The 22,413-nt window shown below is 43.0% G+C and overlaps 1 protein-coding gene across 2 annotated transcripts in view; it reads right to left on the minus strand.

Moving 5' to 3' along the window:
* Nucleotides 1-21,308, minus strand: part of LOC121667498 (myelin-oligodendrocyte glycoprotein-like) — a 33,973-nt gene extending 12,665 nt beyond the window's left edge. Inside the window, exons 1-3 of one of the 2 annotated variants that reach the window (XM_042034205.1) lie at nucleotides 21,227-21,303; nucleotides 20,521-20,667; nucleotides 17,515-17,635 (exon numbers count right to left, since the gene is read on the minus strand). The gene's annotated coding sequence lies outside the window, so the exon portion shown is untranslated. Of the gene's footprint in view, nucleotides 1-17,514; nucleotides 17,636-20,520; nucleotides 20,668-21,226 lie in introns of both variants that reach the window. The other variant, XM_042034197.1, reaches the window with a different exon arrangement.
* Between the last annotated feature and the right edge of the window lie 1,105 nt (nucleotides 21,309-22,413).

Below are 22,413 nucleotides of genomic sequence, written 5' to 3' on the forward strand. Positions count from 1 at the left end.
TCTTCTGGAGGGTCAGTCATTTTCTTAGAGTTTTCATTCTGACTCAGGAAAAACACAAGGATGATTGTTCCAGCACAGCTGGTTTGTTTGTGTCCCTGCCTTTGGCTGGCTTGCTCCCAGAGAGTCCCTGGGGTGTTTCTGGTTCTCACAAGTGTCCCTCTGGAAGTTTTAGATTGGGGAGTGACTGAGATCAGAGTTGAAATACCAAATTGCATCCGAATTGCGTGTGAATGTTGAGCTCTCTTGCCATCCACGTGCTGGTGTTACTTCCCTACTGAAGTCAAGCTTGTGCATAAAGAGAGAGAAATGCAGGTCTTTTTTAAGGAAGTAGAATCTAACCACAGGAATGCTTCAGATGGGTCTAGCTGGAGCACCTGACCCTTAATTTAGCTTAATTCAGTGCTGTTTAGTTGAAATAACATTTCTTTCTGATTTGAGCTGACTTAGCTTGATGCTCCTCATACCCTAAAGGAGAGATTTGTTCCTGTCTGTTCAGTTCAGCTGGTGTTAGATGTTTCACGCACCATGTGGATAAGCACTTAAAACAGTTTCTATTTGATATTTAATTTTTCTTATTTTCCAGTTCTGGTTTAAATAAAATGAAATTCTGGAGACTAACAATTTTTTTCTTTGTAATTTTTTTCAGATTTAAAATTTGACTCATTTATTGTTCATTTTAATCAGATGAAGGAATTATTTAGGACTTTTTCTTTTTTTTTTTCCCCCAGAGGTTAAAATAATTAACTGAGTGAGGTTTTGCAATGAATAAGCACTTCCTGAAGAATTCAAATGCTAATTAATAACTCTTTAACGCAGTAACCTACCTGAAACAACTAAGGCATTGGGTATAATTAAAGCATATTATTAAACTGTAAAATGGATGATTAAATTGTAAGGCATGTGATTAAATTGTAAAATCATGATCTTCTTGACAATCTGTCATCCAACTTTTGCGTCATGTGCACGGCCATTTATTGAGCATGCTAGCTCAGCCTGCAATAAAATTAAATTAGTCAAGTACTGAAGTAACCAAATGTTCCCAGTAGAATAGCAGGGCTCTATGTCCCAAAGAAAATGGATTCCAGCTGTCCCTTTCCAATGCAGGAGGGATGAGGGTGAGAAGGAGTCTAAATGCTACTATCAAAGGCTTTATGCTTTTGGAGCACTAAAACTCTCCCTGTGTGGTGACCACAGAGTGACACTGGTATCAGAGCTGTGTGAACTAAGTGGGCATGGCAGACTGAAGGAACTGATTTGTTTGTCAGATCTTCCCCTTCACTTGCAACCATCCAGCACGGGTTGATGCAGCTGGGCTCTGAGTGAATGGTGATACAAAGTGGAGAAGGCACCAGTAATTCTGAAGGGATTAGCCAAAATCACCTAGCAGATGAATAAAGGCCGCTGCCAAGGTGAAAACTTCTCATTGTGCACCTGGCAAAGCTTGGTAGCTGAGTCATTGGTAAATTTTTCAAGTATGTTTTTTATTCCCCTCCCTCCCTTGCATGCCTTTGGGTTTTTTATGCAAAGTGACTGTTGTTATTGACGCTTGTTGGAGGGTGAGGGAGGCACCTTTCTCTGTGACTTTGTGAAATCCTGAGTGTACCCTGAGCAGAAAAATGCCACCTTGCTATTCCTTACCCACATCAAGACAACTTTCTGTCATTTCTTTAAATGCTGCTCTCTCATGTAACTACAGTAACAGTCCTTTCACCTTTAGGTAAAAGCCATTAGTTAATAGAAAGCTAATGAGTGAGTTTGCAACTGGAAATTACAGTCTGGTTTCTTCGAGAAAGTTTTATGATGTAACAGGCTGTACCGAAACTGGATGATTACTTCTGGTCTTACCTAAAAGCAACCTATAAGCAACATGAGGCATCACTTGCAGGGCTGTCCTATAATTAGTCCAAGTAGAGAGATTTAAGTCATCTTGGAGAGGGATACATGCTGCTAGATAGTAAAAAATGACAATGGCTCCCTCTTAAAGGGTTTAAGGTTTTGAAATTACCCTAATTTGAAAGCAGTCTTCTGGAAGTTTGTGAGCTGTGGCAGCAAGTGTTTCTGTGGCCACCCTCGTGGCTCAAGGCGGTGGGAAGAAGTGTCCTCTGCTTCCCTGGGGGACTTCCCTGGGGGCTTCAAGCTGCAAAATATGCTGTGGTGACAGCTGAGTCTTAGATTGGGATCCTTATCTTCAGGTGCCCTGCTGTGGGTGGCTAGCCTGGTTTTCATGTTTGTTTGTTGTAGCAAACTTTCTAGGGTTGTAATTCTCTGAACTTGCCCTTATCTGCTGTGCACTGGAGTTCTGTATACTCTGTCCATGCTCCCTCCCTTCCCTCCCTGTGCTCCAGTCACACCAGCCCAGCTGTGGAGGTGGTGGGTGGGGTGCTGCCTTTGGGCTTTCCTGGGTTTCCCCATGCTGCTGGAATTTCCCGTCAGCCGTTGAAGGCTTGTTGTGGGCCACAGACAGGCTCTGGGGACTTAAAGATTGTCAAATGCATTTGTGATCTGAAAAGATTTTCCTTCTTGGGGATAACAACTGAATGAGTGATGGTGCATGATTTGCTTCTGGAGGAAAGCTGAAGAATCATAGAATTGTTAAGGTTAGAAAAGACCTTTAAGATCATCAAGTCCAGCTGTCATCTCAGCACCACCACTGTGCTCACCACTAAACCATGTCCTCAAGTGCCACCTGTATGTGTTTTTTGAACACTTCCACAGATAGTGACTCCACCATTGCCCTGGGCAGCCTGTTCCAGTGTGTTTCAACCCTTATATTTTTTTCCTAATACTTCATTTGAACCTCACCTGGTGCAACTTGATGCTGAATTTGACGAAAGTTGTGACAGCCGCATTTACAATTGGAATAAGGCAGGACAAGTCGCAGTTTCCATGTTCACCCCTTGGTTAGCTGCACTCAAGGCCCTTGGGGATATCGATCACCCAAGGTACTGGCTAAGCAAACAGGTCAATGTGACATCTGCCACTTTGAGTGATCTTTTAAGAGATGAAGAGACTACCAGACACACAACCCTACAGAATCAAGCAGCAACAGACTACCTACTCCTTGCCCACGGACATGGCTGCCAAGACTTTGAAGGGATGTGCTGCTTCAACCTTTCTTCGCACTCAACATCCATCCAGGTGAACATCCAGAAACTACAAGAATTATTAAAAGATCTAAAAGTAGATAAGAGCCTAGACTGGGTCAATGACCTTTTTGGATGATGGAGAATAATGGAATGGATTGCATCTTTGATTAAGGGAGCTTTGTAGGTATTCATTGTAATTATTACTGTGTTACTTATGTTCTCTTGCCTCCTACATTGCTGCAGAAAGGCTGCTGGGAATGCTTTTTTAATAAATACAGAAGGGGGAGTTGTGGGGTATGCCCAGCCCCTGCCCTGGAGGGATCTCTGCTGAGATAAGGAGAGTGCTTAACCTGCCAGCAGAACTCCCCTGGAAAGGGAGCCACTCTTCAGTTACAGTGAGAAGAAGACAGACCCAGAATCCTCTGGGAGACACTATGCAGGTCCTTTGTAGCCCATTGGCCTTTACCCTCTGACACCCACCCCCTGTATCCCTATAAAGCCAGCCCCCTGCCCCTGCAAGGGCAGAGAACTGCTTGTCCCTGGCTCCCCTTTGCCGAACTAACAAAGCTGCCTCATGCGGAACAGCTACATGGGCCTCTCGTCTCTCTCTGGTCTGGCCTGGAGGCTGCCCTGCAGAGCTGAGCTAAATCATGAGCTGACAATCACTAAAGAGCTGACAGCTTCTGCATGGGCCCTCCTGCCGGCAGCTGAGGGAGGACACCGGGCCCTGGGAAGGCGATTCCTTTCGGGACCATCTCTCTGGACCGGTCACAGCTTCCTCGGTCAGAGCTACTGACCCCTCACCAGCTGTCATAACTTGAGGCCACATCTGGTCTTGTCATTTGTTGTCTGGGAGAACAGGTTGACCTGCACCTGGCTCCAGCCTCCTTCAAACAGTTATAGAGTGAGAAGGTCCCCCTTGAGCCTCCTTTTCTCCAGGCTGAACACCCCCAGCTCCCTCAGCTGCTCCTCCTTGTGCTCCAGACCCTTCCCCAGCCCTGTTGCCCTTTGTTTGCCCCACTGTACCACATACAGGTACTGCAGCAGGAACTTGGAGCCTCCTTGGTTTCTAATTAATAGCTTTGGGAAGGTAGAATTTGTGTATGGAAATAAACTGTGTAGGGAAAACAGGAATTATTATTATAATTATAATGGACCAATTTCCAGAATTCAAACATAAACACCTTCCCAAAGGTTTGAAGGACAGTAGCAAAACTCTAGAGGTGTCTGGCCAAAAATGGACTGCGTACAACCTCTCACACTTAGCAGAGTGGCAGCCTCAGGAAACTAGACTGTGTTCTTGATTTCAGAACAGCCATTCTAAATAACTCTCAGACTAAACTGAAGTAGTCTGTGGCTTTGTAAAATGGGAAGGGTTTGGTGGCTCAGGGGACTGATGCTAAAAGTGGCACGTTTCATTTCAAGTTTCGGGGGGAAGGAAGTACGCTCTTGGTATGCAAGTGAACAGAATTCAACCCTGAGCAAATAATGCTACAATCCTGTGGGTATTTAGTGGTTTCACATTAAGTCTGGTCTGATTGAATTCTCAGACAGTCAAGATCTATGGTATCCATATTTCCAGCTCTTATTTCTGAGAAATTTTGTGTTTGCCATCTGCTTGATTCCCTTGAGTGAAGGCAAATCTAAGAATGAGAAGGAAGTTTGTACACAGATTCCAGAGGGACGGTTGTGTCACTTTGTTGCCTGGGGGGTCAGTGTTAGGCAAGTTTGGCATGACATCTGTCTGTAATTTTCAGTAGTGGGCCCTCATCCCATTCTCTTAAAACATGCTTTATTCCCTCTGTGAGATAACTTTTGTGCCAGATTGAGCATTTAGCTTTTCAAGATAACGCTGCTGCTGTCTGGCAGGGCTGTGCCTTTCATTTGCTTTCTTCCTGTTGGAAAGACTCTTGGCACAGGGAGGAATTTCTGCCCTCTAAACCCCTAGCAAGTGTTCCCAGCCCCACCTATCCCTGTCTTGCATGTCCTAAGCCCTCCTGGGATTGATTTCTGCAGATCTAACACTCTGTGACATCTCAGGAAGCACAGCCTAAGCAGCATGAGGTGTGTCCCCTCCTTTGCCTGGCCTTCTGCTCATTGGTGAGACTTATTCCTTGTGACTGGTGGTGTGTGGCCTTCTAATGCCCTTTGATGAAGCTTCTGGAATGAGACCAAAAAGCCTTTGTTCCTTTTTGTGAAGTCCTTCTGACACCTCCCTCAAAAGTTCTTCTTTTTCTCAATTCCTTTTTGCTTTTCTGAGAGTTTCCACTGCTCTTTATCTTCCAGTTCCAACAAAATGTTGTGGGTTTTTTCCTCTCCTTGTGAACAAATTATTCTTCTTCTTTCAAGAGATTACAGTTATATGAAAAAGGCATAGGTGTGTGAGGCTTTACCTTTTAGGAAACTGTAGCCTTAAAGAAGTAGCTCCCAAGTGACAATGCAGAAAGAGACAAGGATTCATTCAGCTGAATCTGTTATGTATTTTTTTTCTTATTTTGGAGGGAGTTCCTGCCTGAACGTCTGCTTCTAGTACTCTCTACAGTGGTTTATTTTACTGTTGTTTAACCTACAGAGGTATTGTAGGCTAGAATGTTAACATGGAAATAAGGAATTAACTTTTTTTTTTCTTCACTGAGGGCTTTTTTTTTTCCTCTGACATCTGCTCAAACTAACCCTTAAATCAGTGGTATTACCTGACTCTGGAGCATTCAACAACCAAGCAGCTAAGCTGATCCTTAGGTTAAATTATGTGAAGAGTCCTGGAGGCATTATTAAGTTAACTGATATCAGTAAAAATGTTTGGATTAATACAACACCGACCAACATTAATACTTCTAAAATGGACGATCTGGAGATGTGAAAATGAGTCCTGGTTTGGAAGAGTGATGATCCAGTTTGGGTTACCAGCACCACTTTGGAGCAGAGACTTCAACTTCTGTGCAAGTGGGTGCCTACTTATTGCAGTAATCTCTGAAATGATTACTTAGCCTTCTTACTGACTGGCATGTGTGTGAGGTTCTTGCTTGAGACAAACTGGGGAGAAACTTATTGGAGTGGGAGAGAAGATAGGTGAAATAAAAATACCTACCTCACTACCCTTCCTCTGGCCCTCTCAGGTACCTACAGATGTATTTTGTATTAATTATGTCAGATGGTAGGAATCCCTGAATATAGCTCCTGATAAGCCACATACAGGCAAGAAGAACCAAAATGGATGGAAATATACGGGAAGTTCTTGCACAGTATGGGTGTGGTTGGGAGGTTTTTCTCCTTGCTCCTTGTCTCATGGCCTTTCCCTCCCACTGCAGTTATTACTTGCCTTAAAGGATTTTGTGCCACCTGGATTAGAGATTCCCTATGTGAAATAATTCTGTCACATTAAAGATGAGAATGGCAGCCTAATCCTGTTGTTAGTCTGTTACTTGCAGAAACCTCCCTACGCCTAAATGTCTCCACCTAGTTTAAACCTCTGCAAATAGTTTGCAGCTCCATTATTCAGGGGGCTGAGCTCCTCTACTTGTATTGGAAATCTCATGATTGTTTGAGCTCTTCCTTTGTCACTAAGCTCCCACAGAGGGATAAGGTACCTGCACGGCTATGTATGTACAAGGCTGGTTTAGACTTCTTGGAAAAGCAGGGTACAGAGGGTATTGCTGCCTGAAATGATGGAAAGGGCAGAGCAGGGCTAGTGGCTGCCAGAGAGGTGACATAGGATGCTGCCTCTTGCTAAGGAGGGATGAGCATCACAGAAGCAGCAGCTGCCTCTTACTTCCCAAGTCCAGCCGGATTCCAGCCCTCTGGTTCAGCCAGGCTCTGTGATTTAAGTGGGAGTGTGTTTTGGCTGCATTTTCAGCTGGGGCCTGGAAATGCTGAAAGCAGGCATGTTGTCTGACCTCTGCTCTCTGCCCAACACCTGGGATGTCTCAATAGCCTCGATTTCTTCCACTGCTTACAGCTGCTAAGTGTCTAAAAGCTCATAAATGTGATTGTTTTTATCTTTGGTTTCCATCTTGACTGTCCAGTGTCTTGACAGAGTGCAGCTGAAGCACCATAAAACTTAGAGAGGATGCAACTTGACAATAATTGAGTTACTGAACACTGAGAAAGAACCCAAGGCCAGGCTGGATGGGGCTCTGAGCAACCCAGTCTAGTGGAAGGGGTTCCTTCCCATGGAGAGGGGTTAGAATAAGATGATTTTTAAGATCCATTAAACCCCAGATAATCCTATGAACGATATTGGGCTGTTAAGACTGTATAGCTCCAAAATGATCCATTTTACAAGTGTGTCTTTTTTCCTCTCCAGGCAGCAGTTACTTTTCACACTGAGGCAGGATTATAAAACCCCCTTGGTAAATGTAATCAGCATAAAGAAGGAAAGAGGAAAACTCCCTCCCTTGGAAGTTTTGAATTCAGGTAGTGGATACAGCCTAATCACAAGGGAGAGGAAGAAAGGGAAATTCTGGGGGAATTTCCTAGGAAGCAGAAGGGAAACTGTTTCAGGTTCAAGAGACTGCTTTGAGCTAACAATAGTCAATAAAATGTCTTTATTACTTTTGTTTGATGTCTTATCTAGGAGGAAGTGTAACACACTAATGCCAGAGAATTTCTATTCTCCAAAATTACTTTCCAGCCCAGTACTGTGAGAGCAGGGAAAATCCTGACCTGCAGATCTTTATTTTTGCTAGCAACAGGCTCCAGGATTATCAGTTTCTTTTCCTTATTGTGATTCTTCTCTTAGCTATTTTTTATTTGCATAATGTCTCAAAAAGAGGTTCTTTCTACAAAATGCTGTTGTTAGTAAGACACATAACAATCCCACCAAGGCTCAACAGTCAGGTTTTTTTTTTCCTCTATCGGATCTGTTAGGACAATATCCGTCATCCCTTAATTGTAATGCCAGAATCAGTTGGATTTATATTTTCTGCCAGGAGAGAAGAGGAAGAAATTGGACCAGGTTCAGAAAATGTTTTTGCTCTATAGGAGGGAGTTAAGTATTCATCAACAAATTGATGAGCCTCACAGGTAAATGAGGCTAATTAGCAGCATATGCTGTTGAAGCTGCTGCATTGGATGTGGAAATGCCGTGAATGGTGGGTCTGAAAATGGAAGTTTAGGGTGCCAGGGTGAGAGGACAAAAAGAAATTCAAGGCTGGTGTAACTTGTCTTGGCTCTTGCCTGGAGAATGATGTTCACTGGGGACTGAACTGACAGAGTCCTGTGCCAGGCTGGGGGGTTGTACACCTGGAAGATAAACCCTGACAACAGCAAGAGAAACCACCTGAGTCACATCCTGGGTTTTTCTACTCAGTTGTTTGAACATGTTTATAAGCAACCGTTCATCATAAATTTTTTATAGACCTGGAACAAATCCTGGGGCCAATCAATGACATTATTTATTTCACCAATGTCAGAGCTACTGAACCAAAAGCAGCTGGTCTCTGCCTGAGCTGTCTCTCGAGGAGCATTGCTTTCTTAAAGCAAAAGTGAAGGTGTCTGGGTCTTATTTGTGGTTTGTTTTCTCACAATTCTTGTAAGCAGACCTGCAACTGCAGTTTGTGAGAACTTCTCAAGGAGGGAGGAACTGTTTATAGAATAACTTTTCCCAAGTAATTCATAGTACGTACCCAGTACTATTGGTGTGTTAGTGAATTATCTCTATTTCCTCAGGTTCTGCTGGCACCTTTCTTTATGCAAGGAAGAAAACAGATGAATAAATAATTAAGAAATGGAAAAGCTATTCCCTTCTCCAGGAGCCCAACTTGGCTTTTTCCATAGATGCCCATTGTAAAGTACAAAGTACTCACAGAATACTTCGTATTAGTAAAAAGATGAAGTCCTAGTGGTTCAAGGACTCTTGAACCAGTGACAAAAATAAGACTGAGAGTTGCCAGATATTGCAGGCTTAAACTTGACCCCCTCGTCCCAATGGAATTGCCTTCCCAATGCCTGCTTTTTGAAAACATTTGTGAAGTTGAAGCCTACACAGTCTTTTAAACCTAGCTGCTCTGGTATAGGAGCAGGAAGCTTCCAGTTGTATGGCTGTGTTACAGCTATGGGAATATTAATGTTCAATTTATTTTTGTCTGTCAGAGATAGACACAAACAGGATCCTAAGCATAGGCCCCTCAAAAGTGCCTGTAAGCAGTTCGTGCTTCTTTTGCTAACCTGTAAATAATTGTTCCAAGTGGAGAACAGTCATAGATATTTTGCCCAGGTGCTGAAGGACTGTAGACTTTTGGCTTAATAGCTGAGGTGGATGTATTTGTTTTGTTTGAAGAAGAGTTCTGTAACAGTCAGTTTGTGTAAGTAGGAGAAGGAAGAGTGAGGATCATAAGCACTTCCTGCAGGCCCCATAATCTGGAATGTTTCTCAACATTCTTAAAGCTTTCAGATCTTTTTAATGCTTGGTTCAGATTTAGTTCAGCCAGATGATTTTCTATCTGGAGCACCCATCTCTCAAGCATTGAGTAAGCATGATCAGATCTTGTCTCGTTCTTGTCTCACCAGCAAAAGGGCAATTTCTGTTATTAGCGCAATAACACTAATAGCATTTTTTTATCCCTGGCTGTAATCACAGCCACTGGCTGCTTTTCAAAGTAAAAAGCTTGGGGTTTGGAAGCAAAGCAAGGAACTCCTCCTTTGTTTTGAACCTCTCTGAAAGACCACTTCTTTGCTTCCTACTTATGGGTTTTTATTCAGAACCATGGCACAAGAAAGAGGTGGCACCTTCCCCCCAACCCTTTTCTGACAACAGTGCCCTATTCTTCCTATGGCTGTGTGCATGTAAATTAATTTTCATGTTGCATGCTCTCTCCTTTAGGTCTATGTGGGGACCTACTGCAAGTTGTTTCATTATTGTTATCTGTGCATGTATCTTCGTGGGGGAAGGGGTGTGTGTTACTTTTGCTTTTTCTGTGGCGGCTCAGTGCCTTGACTTTCCTGTTGGAGACTGTAGCACTTCAGCAGGATTCTTCTGGTGAATGATCTTTTAAATGAAAGCTGTACTCGGTTGAAGTGTTGCTCTTCTAGAACTGGAAGATGACCAACAGCTCTGGTTTTAAAAAATGCAAACCCAGCTCCTCCCATTCCTTCTCTCCCCTTTCTCCCAGTGGACAGCAGAAGGTCTCTTCCCCCAGAAGAAAGCAAAGCAACGGTGTAAGATGGAAGCCACAATTTCTTATGCTGTCACATTTCTTATTGCAATTTCTTTTTGTGACTTCCTTTTCCTATTGCGAATCAGCACTGGCAGCCTTGCAAGCCCTTACCTGGGATAACTAGGACAGAGAGAACAGACAATCCAACTACAACAGTATTACAGATGGCTTTACAAGGGGTGACTTTAGAACTGAGAAATACCAGCAGTTGACATGGAAATGTTTTGCATTGGATGTTGTATTCCCTAATAGACTGGTTGTGTCAAAGGAAGGCAAACTGTTGTTCCATAACTACTGGAAGAAAAGTGCACGGAAGTGCATGGAAAAGGCAAACAAATTCTGGCATGGGTTCTTTGATGTCTCCTGATGTTAATGCTTCTGACCTCAAACACAAGTTCCCTGGACTCAAGACCTGACTCTACAGTACTGTCTTAGTTTTGTCTTTTCTCTTGCCTTGAGAGGAGAATCTCTTTGGGGTTTTTTTATTTTCTTATTTTTGCAAGATTTGTCAAAGGGCTACAAGGGATGCTGGGGAGAAGAGGGAGGAATTAAGCAGGTGCTTTGCTTGATCACATGAACCTTACTTTTCTTAAGAAACTAGGTCGTGAACTGTTAATTGCATCTTTGTACAATTGGCTAGTGCTGATCTTTGAGTTGTGGTAGAACAGGAAAATTAAGCCAGTCCTCGAACTTAAGAACTAACAATGACAACCCAATATGTAAGTTTATTATAGCTTCCAAGACCTAGGGGAGGATGTAAGTCCTAACAGTTACTGACTTTTTAAACAGTCTTTAGTTTGCTCTTCTAAGGTGAAATGGTTCAGTGAGAATGGAGCTCTGGTCATGAATTGTCACATTTCTTCAGAGGATGCTTATTTCAGTTGTAGACACATAACCCTTTCACCAGTGAGTATGTTTAATACCAGAGAGCACGATTCTTTTCATCTGAAAGTAGGACACAGCTGAAAGCAGGCTGGACAATTAACATCTGAAAGCAGCCACATGGTGTCAGGCTAATAAATTCTCTCCAGATGTCTTGTGTTGCAATAGCATCCAGCGGTCACTCGGCACTGGGCAGTAGGGTCATTCTTAGGAACCACAGGGTCATCCTGATGGACAATAGGGTCATCCTGACCTGTGAAGATTGCTTTAGATATGGCCCTGGGCCCAAACAAAGTACCTTAGAAATGAGTCACTGGATCAACTGTGTGCACCACTGCTATAAAGGAAACTCGCTGGCTGTGTAGGCAGCTGCATCTACAGCCGGGGCAGTGGCACTTGGGTGGCTGCTGTCTTTTCTGTATTCTAGGGTGCACCAAACTAAACCTTTCTCAGTGTCAGAGCTGCCAAACAGCATTTTTACGTGCTTATGCTGTCTGGAGCATGTTGGTAAGTAATGACTTGAAAAGAAAGAGCAGCAGTTTGTGCAGAACTGCAAGGTTTCATGCCGTGAAAGATCAGCCTGACCTCTTTGCGGTTCTACACTTTCAGTGTAGGAAATCCCCCTGTGAAAGTTTTAGGTGAACTTAGTTTTACAGCCTATTTTCAACTAGCCCCAAGTGGAAGTTGAGGGTGTGAAATGCACAGCCCAGATAAGGCTTGAAAAGTCAGCAGAGCACTGACCCTCAGCTGGGTCTTTAGAACTTGCCCTCCCTCAAATGACTGAGCCCTTTCCTTTCCCTTTACCTTCGCCAGTGTTGTTGAGAGGGCTTGACAGTGCTCTGGATGAGGCACTACTCGAGTGACACCTCCCTGCTCCCAACACACATCCTTACTTCCCTTTTGAAATCCTGCTCTTTCCATTGACTAACACCCTGTGAAATACCTTCTGATGCCATCTCACACCAGGTTGGTTTTTTTCCCCTGGGATGATCCAGACCCAGTAGCTGCTTCTGCAGGGATGGGGACAGGTTGCAGCTTCACAGTTGTGATCTGGTATCTCTGGGTAGCCACAGGAGCTGTTTCAGTCTCTGCACTGCCACAGACACAAAGCTCCTCTGCACAGTAGCCAGTGCCTGTGGCACATCTGCTTTGGCACCCTCCGAGCTCTTGGCTGGAATTGTCCACAACTGATGAGGTTTTGAATCACCTAGATAACAACTGTTCTTTGGAAATCCAGGAAAAAGTGGGTTGGAGCACTACAGTGATAAAGTCTGTGCCACTGATTTTGGAAACACTGTTAAATATGTGTACTACACAGCAGCAAATTGCTAGCTGGGTGCATGATGTGCCTTGGAGTATAAAGGGCAGAAAGATGCACTGGTTGTTCCAGGCATGCCAAAAATCAAGGGGGTGTGTGAGTGGAAACCTCACAAACAAATATCAGCTAACAATTCTGAATCCTTGGGTATCTCCAGGAATGTCAGAGAACCAATGTAATTTATGAGGCCATCCATAACTGAGCAGATGGTTATGGCTATGCCGTGTCAGGGCCAGCCTCCTCAAATGTTTCTCTGTTCACAGTTCCTAGAGTCATGACATAAACATTTCACATCCAAGTTCTGATCATTTTTAAACTGGTTACTCTCAAGCTCCTCTGACAGTCTCTGCTTTAGTGATCTCTTAAGGTGCAAATACACCCAAATCAGAGACAGGATCTGAGCTTTCTCTCATGTCACACACATTGAGAACTGTAAATACCAGTGAATAGCCCTGTTTTCTGTGAGAGCAAGACATGTAAAGTATCAGATGAAGGAACCATTTCTATGTATGTGAGAGATCATTGTTTATCTTTGGGTTTCTCTAATTAAGAATGCCTGCTGCACTTCCCTAAGAAAAGACTACCTCCTTTTATTTGGTTATTGCGCAAAATGTTTAAAATCATAGGCCAAATACTTTATTATTTGTCCATGTGCAGGGTAGAGGCAGGACCATACTTGGCTATTCTCTCGTAGTATGCTGTGGATGTTTTGTTTGGATGGAAGGGATGCATACTTGCATGTCTCAAAGTATTTCAGTGTGTTTCCATTACAGTCAAACCCTCCTAAAACACAATTCTATTCAATGTACAGCTGTTGTTGCTAGAGTAAACAATTGATTTTTCTGCTTTGCCATCAGATTCTAGGGAAGTAGACACTTCCAGGGAGATGTCTAACAAAGCTGTATCCAGGAGGATTTTTGTCATTTCAGTGTGCTACTTTCAGTCTAGACAGATGTAGCAACTGAGTGGATCTTCCTATGGCTCGCAGGAGGCGTTGTCCCTGAGCCAGCCCTGTTCCCACAGCTGGACTGTCTGAATTTACATCCTGTCTTGACACCAGTGCTTCACAAAAATCTATCTTTTCAATGTGCCCAAAGCTTGAGTTCTGAGTATTTGTGGTAACAGATGGCCAGACTTGGGCCTTCAGAAATGACTAAACTTGGAGTGAAAACTGCACAGAAACTTTGATTTGGAACAGCAGAATTCCTTCTCCAAATTGTCTTTGCTCGCTGGTAAAAAGAGCTGATGTGTTCAATGAGAACTTGAGATGAATTGATCCTTGATGGGAATGTGACAATTACCTACTGCTTACCCAAACTGCATCTTGTAACTTCAGCTGGGGCAATGGGGAGGAGTGTTGGGTGGGACTTCTGTGCAACCTACTGCACCCCTAACTCTCAAAGGAAAAGGGGTGTGATGTCCTCAGACAGGAAAGTACCAAGTGCTAGTTGATTAGGTATGACATTGTGCTTATTTTACAGGCAGCTGCCAAACATCTTGAAACCTCATTATAATGCAGGCAAAGTATTGTGTTTGGATCTTTAGAGCATTATGGAATGGCATTAAACATTACAGCTGCCCTTTTCGTAGGCACAAATGTCCATTTGTGAGACTATGTAAATAGAACAAGGTTATGTTTTTCCCTCCCCTTGCTGACAACTTTCCACAAACGTAACTAGTAATTATTAGGTGTGATTGGTCCTGTGCTTTAACTGACAGACATTAAACAAAGTAGTAGCTTATGGGTTCAGCACAAGGAAGAAAGGATTTGTAGAAAGCACTCAAGGTATGTAAAGTTTGTTACCTAATTTTGAAGCACTTTCTCAGAGCACTTGTGGAAATCTTCTCTAGATGTTAACATGCTGACCTCAGACTTGCAGTTCAAAGTCCTTACATTCCTGTCCTACTACCAGATGGGATTTGTAGAGCCTTGTTAAGTTTGTTTCTTTCTTTAAGGAACTCAAAGCTGACCTCGGTGCTTCTAGGACTGTTTATTTAGAGGGCTGAACTAAGAGTGTTACATGCTGGCCTTTTTATGATCCTTCATTCAAGCTGTAAACTGTCATTTGGGAGATTGAGTTGGCAGCTGGACGGCAGTGAACACCTCACAGCAGCTCTGAAGCAGAACACAGATTTCAGAAATTGAAGCTATCCTATTTCTCTGCAGTTGTTCAGGGATGGCAAAATGTCTGGGCCTTGCAGTTCCCCAGGTTCTGGAGCCACCCGAGATGAAATACCTGCCCTGGCCCAACCAGGCTAAGACATGGGGTGTCTCTGATCCACCCCTTGCTGACAGGGAGTCAGTGGTGGTCTTGCCATGATTTGTGTTACCTCACTGAGCTCTGTTTCTTACAGCTGCTTTATCTCAAAATCCCTGCACCATGGGCTGCAAATGCAAGGTGGGTTGAAGCTGAAGTTAACACTAATACCTCCTGGAGATGACCCTTGACATGAGGACTGTTTCTGAGTGGAAACTTGTTCATGCCTCTCTCAATGCAGAAGAGTAAGAGAAAATAGGAACTAAGATAATAAAACTGAATTTTAACCAAGGATATCCTAAGTTAGATCCTTCTCTCCCTTCTGAGGTGTGGGATGCATCCGTAGTTGGTTTGAGGCAGGGACATGCTGCCGTGTCAAGCCAGCAAAGCTGCCCTGACTTAGATCAGCTCGTGCAGGTCACTCTGCATCTGAATTGAGTTGTTCTACTTCAGTGAAAGCAGTATTTGGTAAACCCCTGTAATACAGTGGCTTCATTCCATGACCACCATGCAAACTGTAGCTGCAGTGAGGTTCTCAAAAGGTGAAGTTAACTGTGTGGAGGATAATCTTTGAGCACAGAAGTTTCCCCATGAGGAAATTCAAAGATCCCCTAGGTCCCTGAGACCTGCCATACAACCCTGGTAGCTCTTTAATTAGGTTATTTTGCTTTTTGGTTTGAGAATATGAAGGTTTGATCCAGGCACTTGTGCAGCTCTATCCTGGTTTTACTCAGCCAGGCACTGCTTTCCTTGGCATTAATAGATCCCAAGTGTGGGCCCAAGCAATGTTTATGAAATCAGGCTTTCCCAGAGTACACTTCTAGGATGGATGACATCACTCTAGTACAAATCAACACACTTTTTTCTGCTTCATTCCTCTGTGCTGAGTGAAGAAATGGGAGAGGATGTAGTAAAATATGTTAGAGCACAGGGACTTCCATGAGTCTTAGTCATGGATGAAATGAAATGCTGACCCCTGACACTCTAGCTTGGCACAGCTATCTTGTAGAGGTGACCTTTCCAGGAAAACCTTTTAGCCTTAAAGCTTTTAATTTCATGCCCCCCCTCCCCTTTCCCAGCAGAAGACTCAGCGAGTACAAGAGATGCAACAAAACATGGGAACCCCAGGGAGCTTTCACTCCCGTCCTCACATGTTGGTTCAGACTTTCTTGTCAAGAAAAATTCCTTCCTCATCTTAAACAAAAAATCAATCTGTAAAAGAGTATGGATTTTGTTATAGGAGACAGTAGAAGCTCTAACAGATTCTACTCTATAGATCCTATCACTATGGGGCTTTAGATTCATTCAGGATCATACTTTGCTTTCAAAAATCTCTGAGAAATATAAGTAAAATGCTACTGATAGTCCTGCCAGCTGCCAGGAAAACTTAGCTTGCAGCCTGAGTCTTCAGAAGCATCGCTATGAGTGACTGAGTGAGGAGCACATGGGAGAGAATTAACCATGGAATGGCCCTTGCTGGATCTGAGGTAGGGCTGGAAAAGTGGTGACATTCCTGTTGCCATTTCTTCTCACCTCTTGGGTTTCTTAAATACTTCTGGGCATCTCCTTTTTCCCCCCCTCATCACTGCTATTGCTATTTAAAGAAAATGTCATCCTCTGGATAGTAAACTGCATTTGGGTAAGAGGAACAACCAAGTTTATGCTGGTCTACCTCAAGGAGGGAAATATATGGAGTTCTGTCTGCTCTTCCCTTTCCTGATGTCAAAATAAATCAGTCCTCTTTGGAGAAACAATGGGAAGGATCTGCTTGGCCCTAGCTCTGATCTCTAACTGTGATGACAGCAATCATTGGCCTGGCAAGAGTACTGATAGAGGAGCTGAAAGCAAATTTGCTTTTATAAAAAACTTCTGGTTCAGAACTTAAGCATGTGCCAATGTAGAACAGGGGGAGCTCAGATGTTAGAAGAGAAACGAGAGCTGGAGATCATACTTAAAGGCATGTAGTTGAGAAATGTGTTTGGACTCTACAACTAATTAACTATACTCATAAACTGATGGGAGGCAAAAAAAAAAAAAAAAACCCCAAGAAAGCAGCAGTCTCCTTCATCTCGTTTAGCCTGGTCTTTTCAGCTGTCTTGCAAGGAAATTGTAAGTGGAATAAAATAATATGGAAAATGGCATGGTAACATATGCACAAGGTCGTGTGAGAGGAAAATAAAGGCAAAACTAAGTTGTAGAAATAATTTTAAAAATTAGAACCCTCTAGATTATAACCCATCATAGTTACCTAGATGAATAATCTGCCTGTTTTCTCTGTCCTTCCCATTTAATAAAGTTTCATTCTTCAACTACACCAAGCAGAAGCTGAATTACACCACTCCACCAGTGTTCTTTTTTTATAGAAGTGAATTTGGAGTGAAACTTTGCGTAGGGGTGAGATGCAATTAATAACTCCACTTCAGCACATGGAATTAACGCCCATGCAATGCTACACTAAGACAATGGCATTCCTCCAGCCCCTGTTAGCACAGGCACCACACCTTGTTTTGGGTTTAGAATGTTGCTCAAAGTGCTGAGGTGCTGTTTTAAAAACTCATGGGCAGATGTGAACTGAAATCAATGATTGGAAGACTCTGAGGCTCAGGCTGCTGTGAAAAATATGACTGCAGGTACATTCACCACATATACACATCCCCAAATGCCTCTGAAAATTCAGTGTTCAACAAGATACACTCAGTGAAGTGTGGTCACATCCAGCATGTGTGTTTATATTTAATGGATTGTAGCAGAAATGTATCTCATTGCTCAGAGGACAGTTTATATATATTTTTCTCTCCTCCCCTTATTCCTCTCACCTGTTGAACCAAAGCTCAGTCATTGACATGTGCAGGCAGTGTCCTGTCACCTTGATGTTTTGGTGGCTGTTTAGGAATGCTCAGCTTCCATAGGAAGCCATTGCTCTATAGGCTCCTCATCCTGAGAGGGAGGGAAGGCTGTAATGATGCCATGAAGATTTTTGCCTTTTCTTTTATACCTCTGTTATACCTTTTTACAACTTCTGTATTCTTAGCACTTTTTTCCTACATTCTTGGACTTGTTTGTTCAGGTAGGAGACTCAACATTTTAGAAGCTTCATAGTTAGGGATCAGTGTGCCCCAGACCCCAAGGTCCTCTCCAGAACACATTCTGTAAGCTCAGATAGAACCATCCAGGGGAAGGTTCTATAAGCTGTAATTCTGTAAGCTCAGATAGAACCATCCAGGGGAAGGTTCCTTGGGGAGGGGGGCTCACTCGAGCCTCTCATTGGGGAATCTTTGATAGATGTGCTAATTAGTAAAACCCATAATGTTATACCCGATGTTGGGGAGACAGACTCGGCGGGGTGCATCTCGATGCATATGACCTGGACGTGTACACCTAAGGATCCTTAAAGTAAATACAAAGGTAAAATCCCTTTTCCCTTCTAACCGTGTTTGACTCTTGATTTTAAGACCAGGAAAAGGCATCAGTAACACAGTTCAGACAAGGAACATGAGAGGGGTGTGAAAGACAAACCAGCTCAACTTTTTCAAAGGATTCTTAAGGGCTTATCATAGAAGCATAGAGTGGGGTGGAAGTGATGAAAGATCATCCTGTTCCAAACCCCTCTGCCAGGGGCAGGGACATCTTCCACCAGAGCAGGTTGCTCGGAGCCCCATCCAGCCTGGCCTGGATGCCTCCAGGGCTGGGACATCCACAACTTTCCTGGGCAACCCAGTCCAGTGCCTCACCACCCTCACAGTAAAGAATTTCTTCCTTATGTGCCTCTACCCTTTTTCAGCTTAAAATCTTTGTCCTTTGTCCTGTCACTACAGGCCTTGGTAAAAAGTCTCTTTCTTAGCAGCCCCTGAAAGGCCCCTCTGAGGTCTCCATGGAGACTTCTCCAGGCTGAACAGCCTCAACTCTCTCAGCCTGTGTTCAGAGGAGAGATGTTCCAGCACTGGCCATTTTTGTGGACTTCTTCTGGATCTGCTCCTACATGTCTCTGTTTTATGTTAGCAGTAAGCTATAGATGCCATTTACCATGGCAAGGTGGGAAAATCCAACAAGGCCCCTAAAGAGTTGACTGGACCTGTGTGTGTGGTTTGGTGGTGGTTTGATTATCTTAGTTTTTTGGGGTTTTTTAAAGAATATAGAGGTTTTTTCTTTTGTAGAGTGAAATATTCTCCCACCCATCCCTCCCACACCCCCAACCACTGAGTGACTTCTCTGGAGATAAAATGTCCAGAACTGGTGACTGTTCTACCAAAAGATCAGTCTCCTGAATGTAGTATACACCCATACAATCTTTTTTTTAGGACTTTCCCAACTGGGGAAAGTATATCAGAGACTTTTTGTAATGCTTATCTTGGTAAATATTTCAATAACCTGGTCTGTATTACAAGAAGAGCCCTCGGAGCTGAAAATTTCTTATCACCTCCTTGCCCTTTCCAGAAATAGATAAATAATTTCTCTAGAATGAAAAATCTGTGCTGATCTTCACCTTTGCACTACTTCCCCTTGCATTATCAAGATAAACTCCAAATAATGGCAAGCTTCTTAACTGAATGAGAACTGAAATCTATAGCCATGTCATTTCACTTCTTCCTCAGGATTCACTTTTAGTCAAATGGTGAAACACTTCTATTTAGCTTTCAAAAAGGCAAAATTATCTGGCATGAGCTGGCTCTTGAGGAGGGGGTCTGAGTTCCAGAGTCACATGGAGGAGGTGTGAGAAATTGGACTTTTTGGCATCTGTTGCTCTGTACTTTTTCCAGGTGTGTCTCTCCTACCTTCCTCTGTCCCTGCATTAATTTGGTGGGTACAGTCTCCTCTCAAGGAAGGGACAAGCAATCAAGAGGAAAATTAGATTTTAAGACTGGAAAGAACTTTTAAATGCCCTCCCATACTGGCACATACATCTATGGCTGTGTAGTTTTTGTGGGGTTTGTTTGTTTGTTTTAATTTGTCTGAAATTTGCAACAAGTTTGTCTGAAACCTACTTGTGCAACAGAAGTTGGTTCTCTCTCTTTTTTTTTTTTTCCCCGAAGTTCACCACCACTTGTAACAGAAGCCACAGTGACTCAGCTTGCGAAAACCCCTCCTGTGCAGTTGTTTGCTCTCTTTCTTGTCACTCTTACACTTGACTTCTTCACTACCTGCAGCCTGGATCTCGGGTTCTGTTGTGTGTGTGCTGCTCAGTACCCTGGGACCCCTTTTCCTTCCTCTTTAGCTGCTCTTACTCTCTGCCCATTTGTGAACAATGACCATTCAGAACCTGAGAAGTTACCTAACTTCCCTTTTGGTGTGGCTACTATGCTGAATGTCTTGAGCCTTTGCTCTTGCTCAGGTGGCATTTTGAGGCAGCAAGTGTGATTTGATTGTTTTCAGCCTAGTGTTCGTCCTCTGAACGTCACTAAACTGAAACTCCCTGTTCAGTCACTTCTGTCAGTGTGTCACTTTAATGACTAAGGAAAAGCAAAAAGAGCAGAAATAAAGGCAAAGCGGTACTCAGTGAGAAAATTAGTTGGAAATGCCTTTAGTTTTAGTGGTAACCTCACTTTCTACTTTGCAGTCTAAGCACACCCCCGCTGGGAGCCAGTACAGGGGAGAGGGGTTACACAGCTGGGAACCCCCTCAATCTGTAGCTTTTCCTCCCCAGCAAACTGTCGCTTATGACAAGGAAAAAAAACCAAACCCCACGCCAAATCCAGATTGTTTCATTTTTCCCATGGCTGCATTGTCTGAAGCAAGTGTAAAAGATCTTAGCCAAAACCCATAGCCCAAATACTGCAATTTTAGCACTCTCTCATGCAAGACAGAAAACTTGATCTCTTGCTTACCTTTGTGGAATCTCTCTATTCCCTCTGCGTGTGCTGAGATCCAAACGTGCTGCAGCAAGGAGCTGCTGCTGTGAACGAGGAAGTGCTGGAACAGGGCAGGATGTGTGAGCAGTGACTCAAAAATCAGGGGCTGTTTCTCCAACCAAGCTGAGAAATAAAAGGAGTTTTGTTGGCTCTCGCTGTAGCGTGTTCGGGTGACGTAGGGGTTTGCAAACTACCACTTTACCACTTCCACTTCAGAAGAAGCTCAGGAGCATCCACCTTTGATCTTTTCCCAGAATTTAGCTATTTATGATAATGCAGCATTCGGGTATTGCAGTTCTTTCTTGCCTACCTTTTTTCCTACAATTAAACATTTCTTTGTATGAATGTGCTACTTGAAAATGTTCAGAACAAGGATTTTGCCAATGTTTCTGAAACAACTCTTGTCTCTCAGCTTTAGCAGGCACTTGAGACTTTTCTTAGTTCTTTCTATTGAGAAAAGAAAATAATTTAAAGACTCTCATCTTACAATTAGTTTTGACTGATGTTCATGTATTTGGTTTCCTGCACAGCTGAGCACAGAGGCTACCACTTGCAGTTTCTAAGCATGCCTTTCCAAACTCTACATGCCAAAAAAAGCTGTTTCTTTTATTTGCTCTGCAGTCAAGCACTGCTTTTCCCCTGGCTCTCTGCTTTTGATGTGCAGGTACTGAGCAATATTTACCCTTTATATTTTCAGCCAGCCATGGCAGAAGCCTTTCTTTTTCTCCTGGAGAGCTGTTGCATCTCGCTGAGCTATGGGCTCAGTTGTGAGTCTGGCATGGTCTGCTGTGGCATTTCATAAAGGAATTTAAGTTTTTCTTTCAATGGGCATTTCCTGCCAAGGTCATTGCTTCACTAGTGTGGGTTTTTTTGCCCATAGTTGCATAATTGCACAATTCAGCAGTTGTGGAAAAATATATTTGGTGGATTCTATCCAACACTTATTCAAACTGCCAGTTTCTGGGTAGTGTCTCTTGCATTGAATCCTGCCATCTCCCTTTGTTTACTTTATAGTTGTGTACACACACTTCTTAATGCACTGTTAGTGTTGAACTTCACCTTATATAAACATGCCATAAAAGGCATACTCATTGATTTGAATTATTATTTAAAAGTATTAAATAATACTTTTCCTGAAATATAAATAGTAGTATTACAACCACTGTTCCCATTAATCTCAGCTCCTCCTCTGCTTGGATTAAATAGAGATCTTGCTATTTAATCATGCTGGATGAATTTAAATATTAATATGTAACACTCATACAAAAAAAAACCAAACAACTTAAAGTCTGATTTTTTTTTTTAATTAAGATAGAAGTTAAATACTTGAAGAAAGTCTAGAAAGTCATATTTCATTATGCTAGAAAACAAACAAAGCCACCCACACTCTGCTTAATAGTTTCAAAAGTAACACTTGATAAATCAGTCAGCTTCATGGTAGTATTTCAGCAATGTGTAGTGTCTCACTCAAATAGGGCTGTAATGGAGTTGCTCATTTTCTCCTGTGGCAATGATAATCCAGAGTATTTCCCGAGGCACTTCACTTTTGGAAGGCTTTGAATGCCTGATGCAACTCACACTTAGATGAGTGGAAGACACAGCAGAGGAAAAAACTTCAGAGTCTGTAGAAGTTATTTTCTCTCTAGCACTGAAACACAAAAGTGGAAGGCTTAAAACCATCTATGGCTGCACTAACGTTAAGAGAAAGTAATATTGCTGGGGTTTTTTCCCCCTCATGCTCTTCTGAGAGCTACTCTTCTGGAAGACCCTAATCCTACTCTGAGAGGTCCTCTCACAACAGCAGAAGTGCTGTCCAAGTTAATACAACTGTTGGAATCTGACTCAGAGGTGCCATGTCCAGATAAAAGA

The sequence above is a fragment of the Corvus kubaryi genome, unplaced genomic scaffold, assembly GCF_017639235.1.
Source record: "Corvus kubaryi isolate FWS band 111438036 unplaced genomic scaffold, C.kubaryi_AGA036_p1.0 133, whole genome shotgun sequence".
Classification (NCBI taxonomy): Eukaryota; Metazoa; Chordata; class Aves; order Passeriformes; family Corvidae; genus Corvus; species Corvus kubaryi.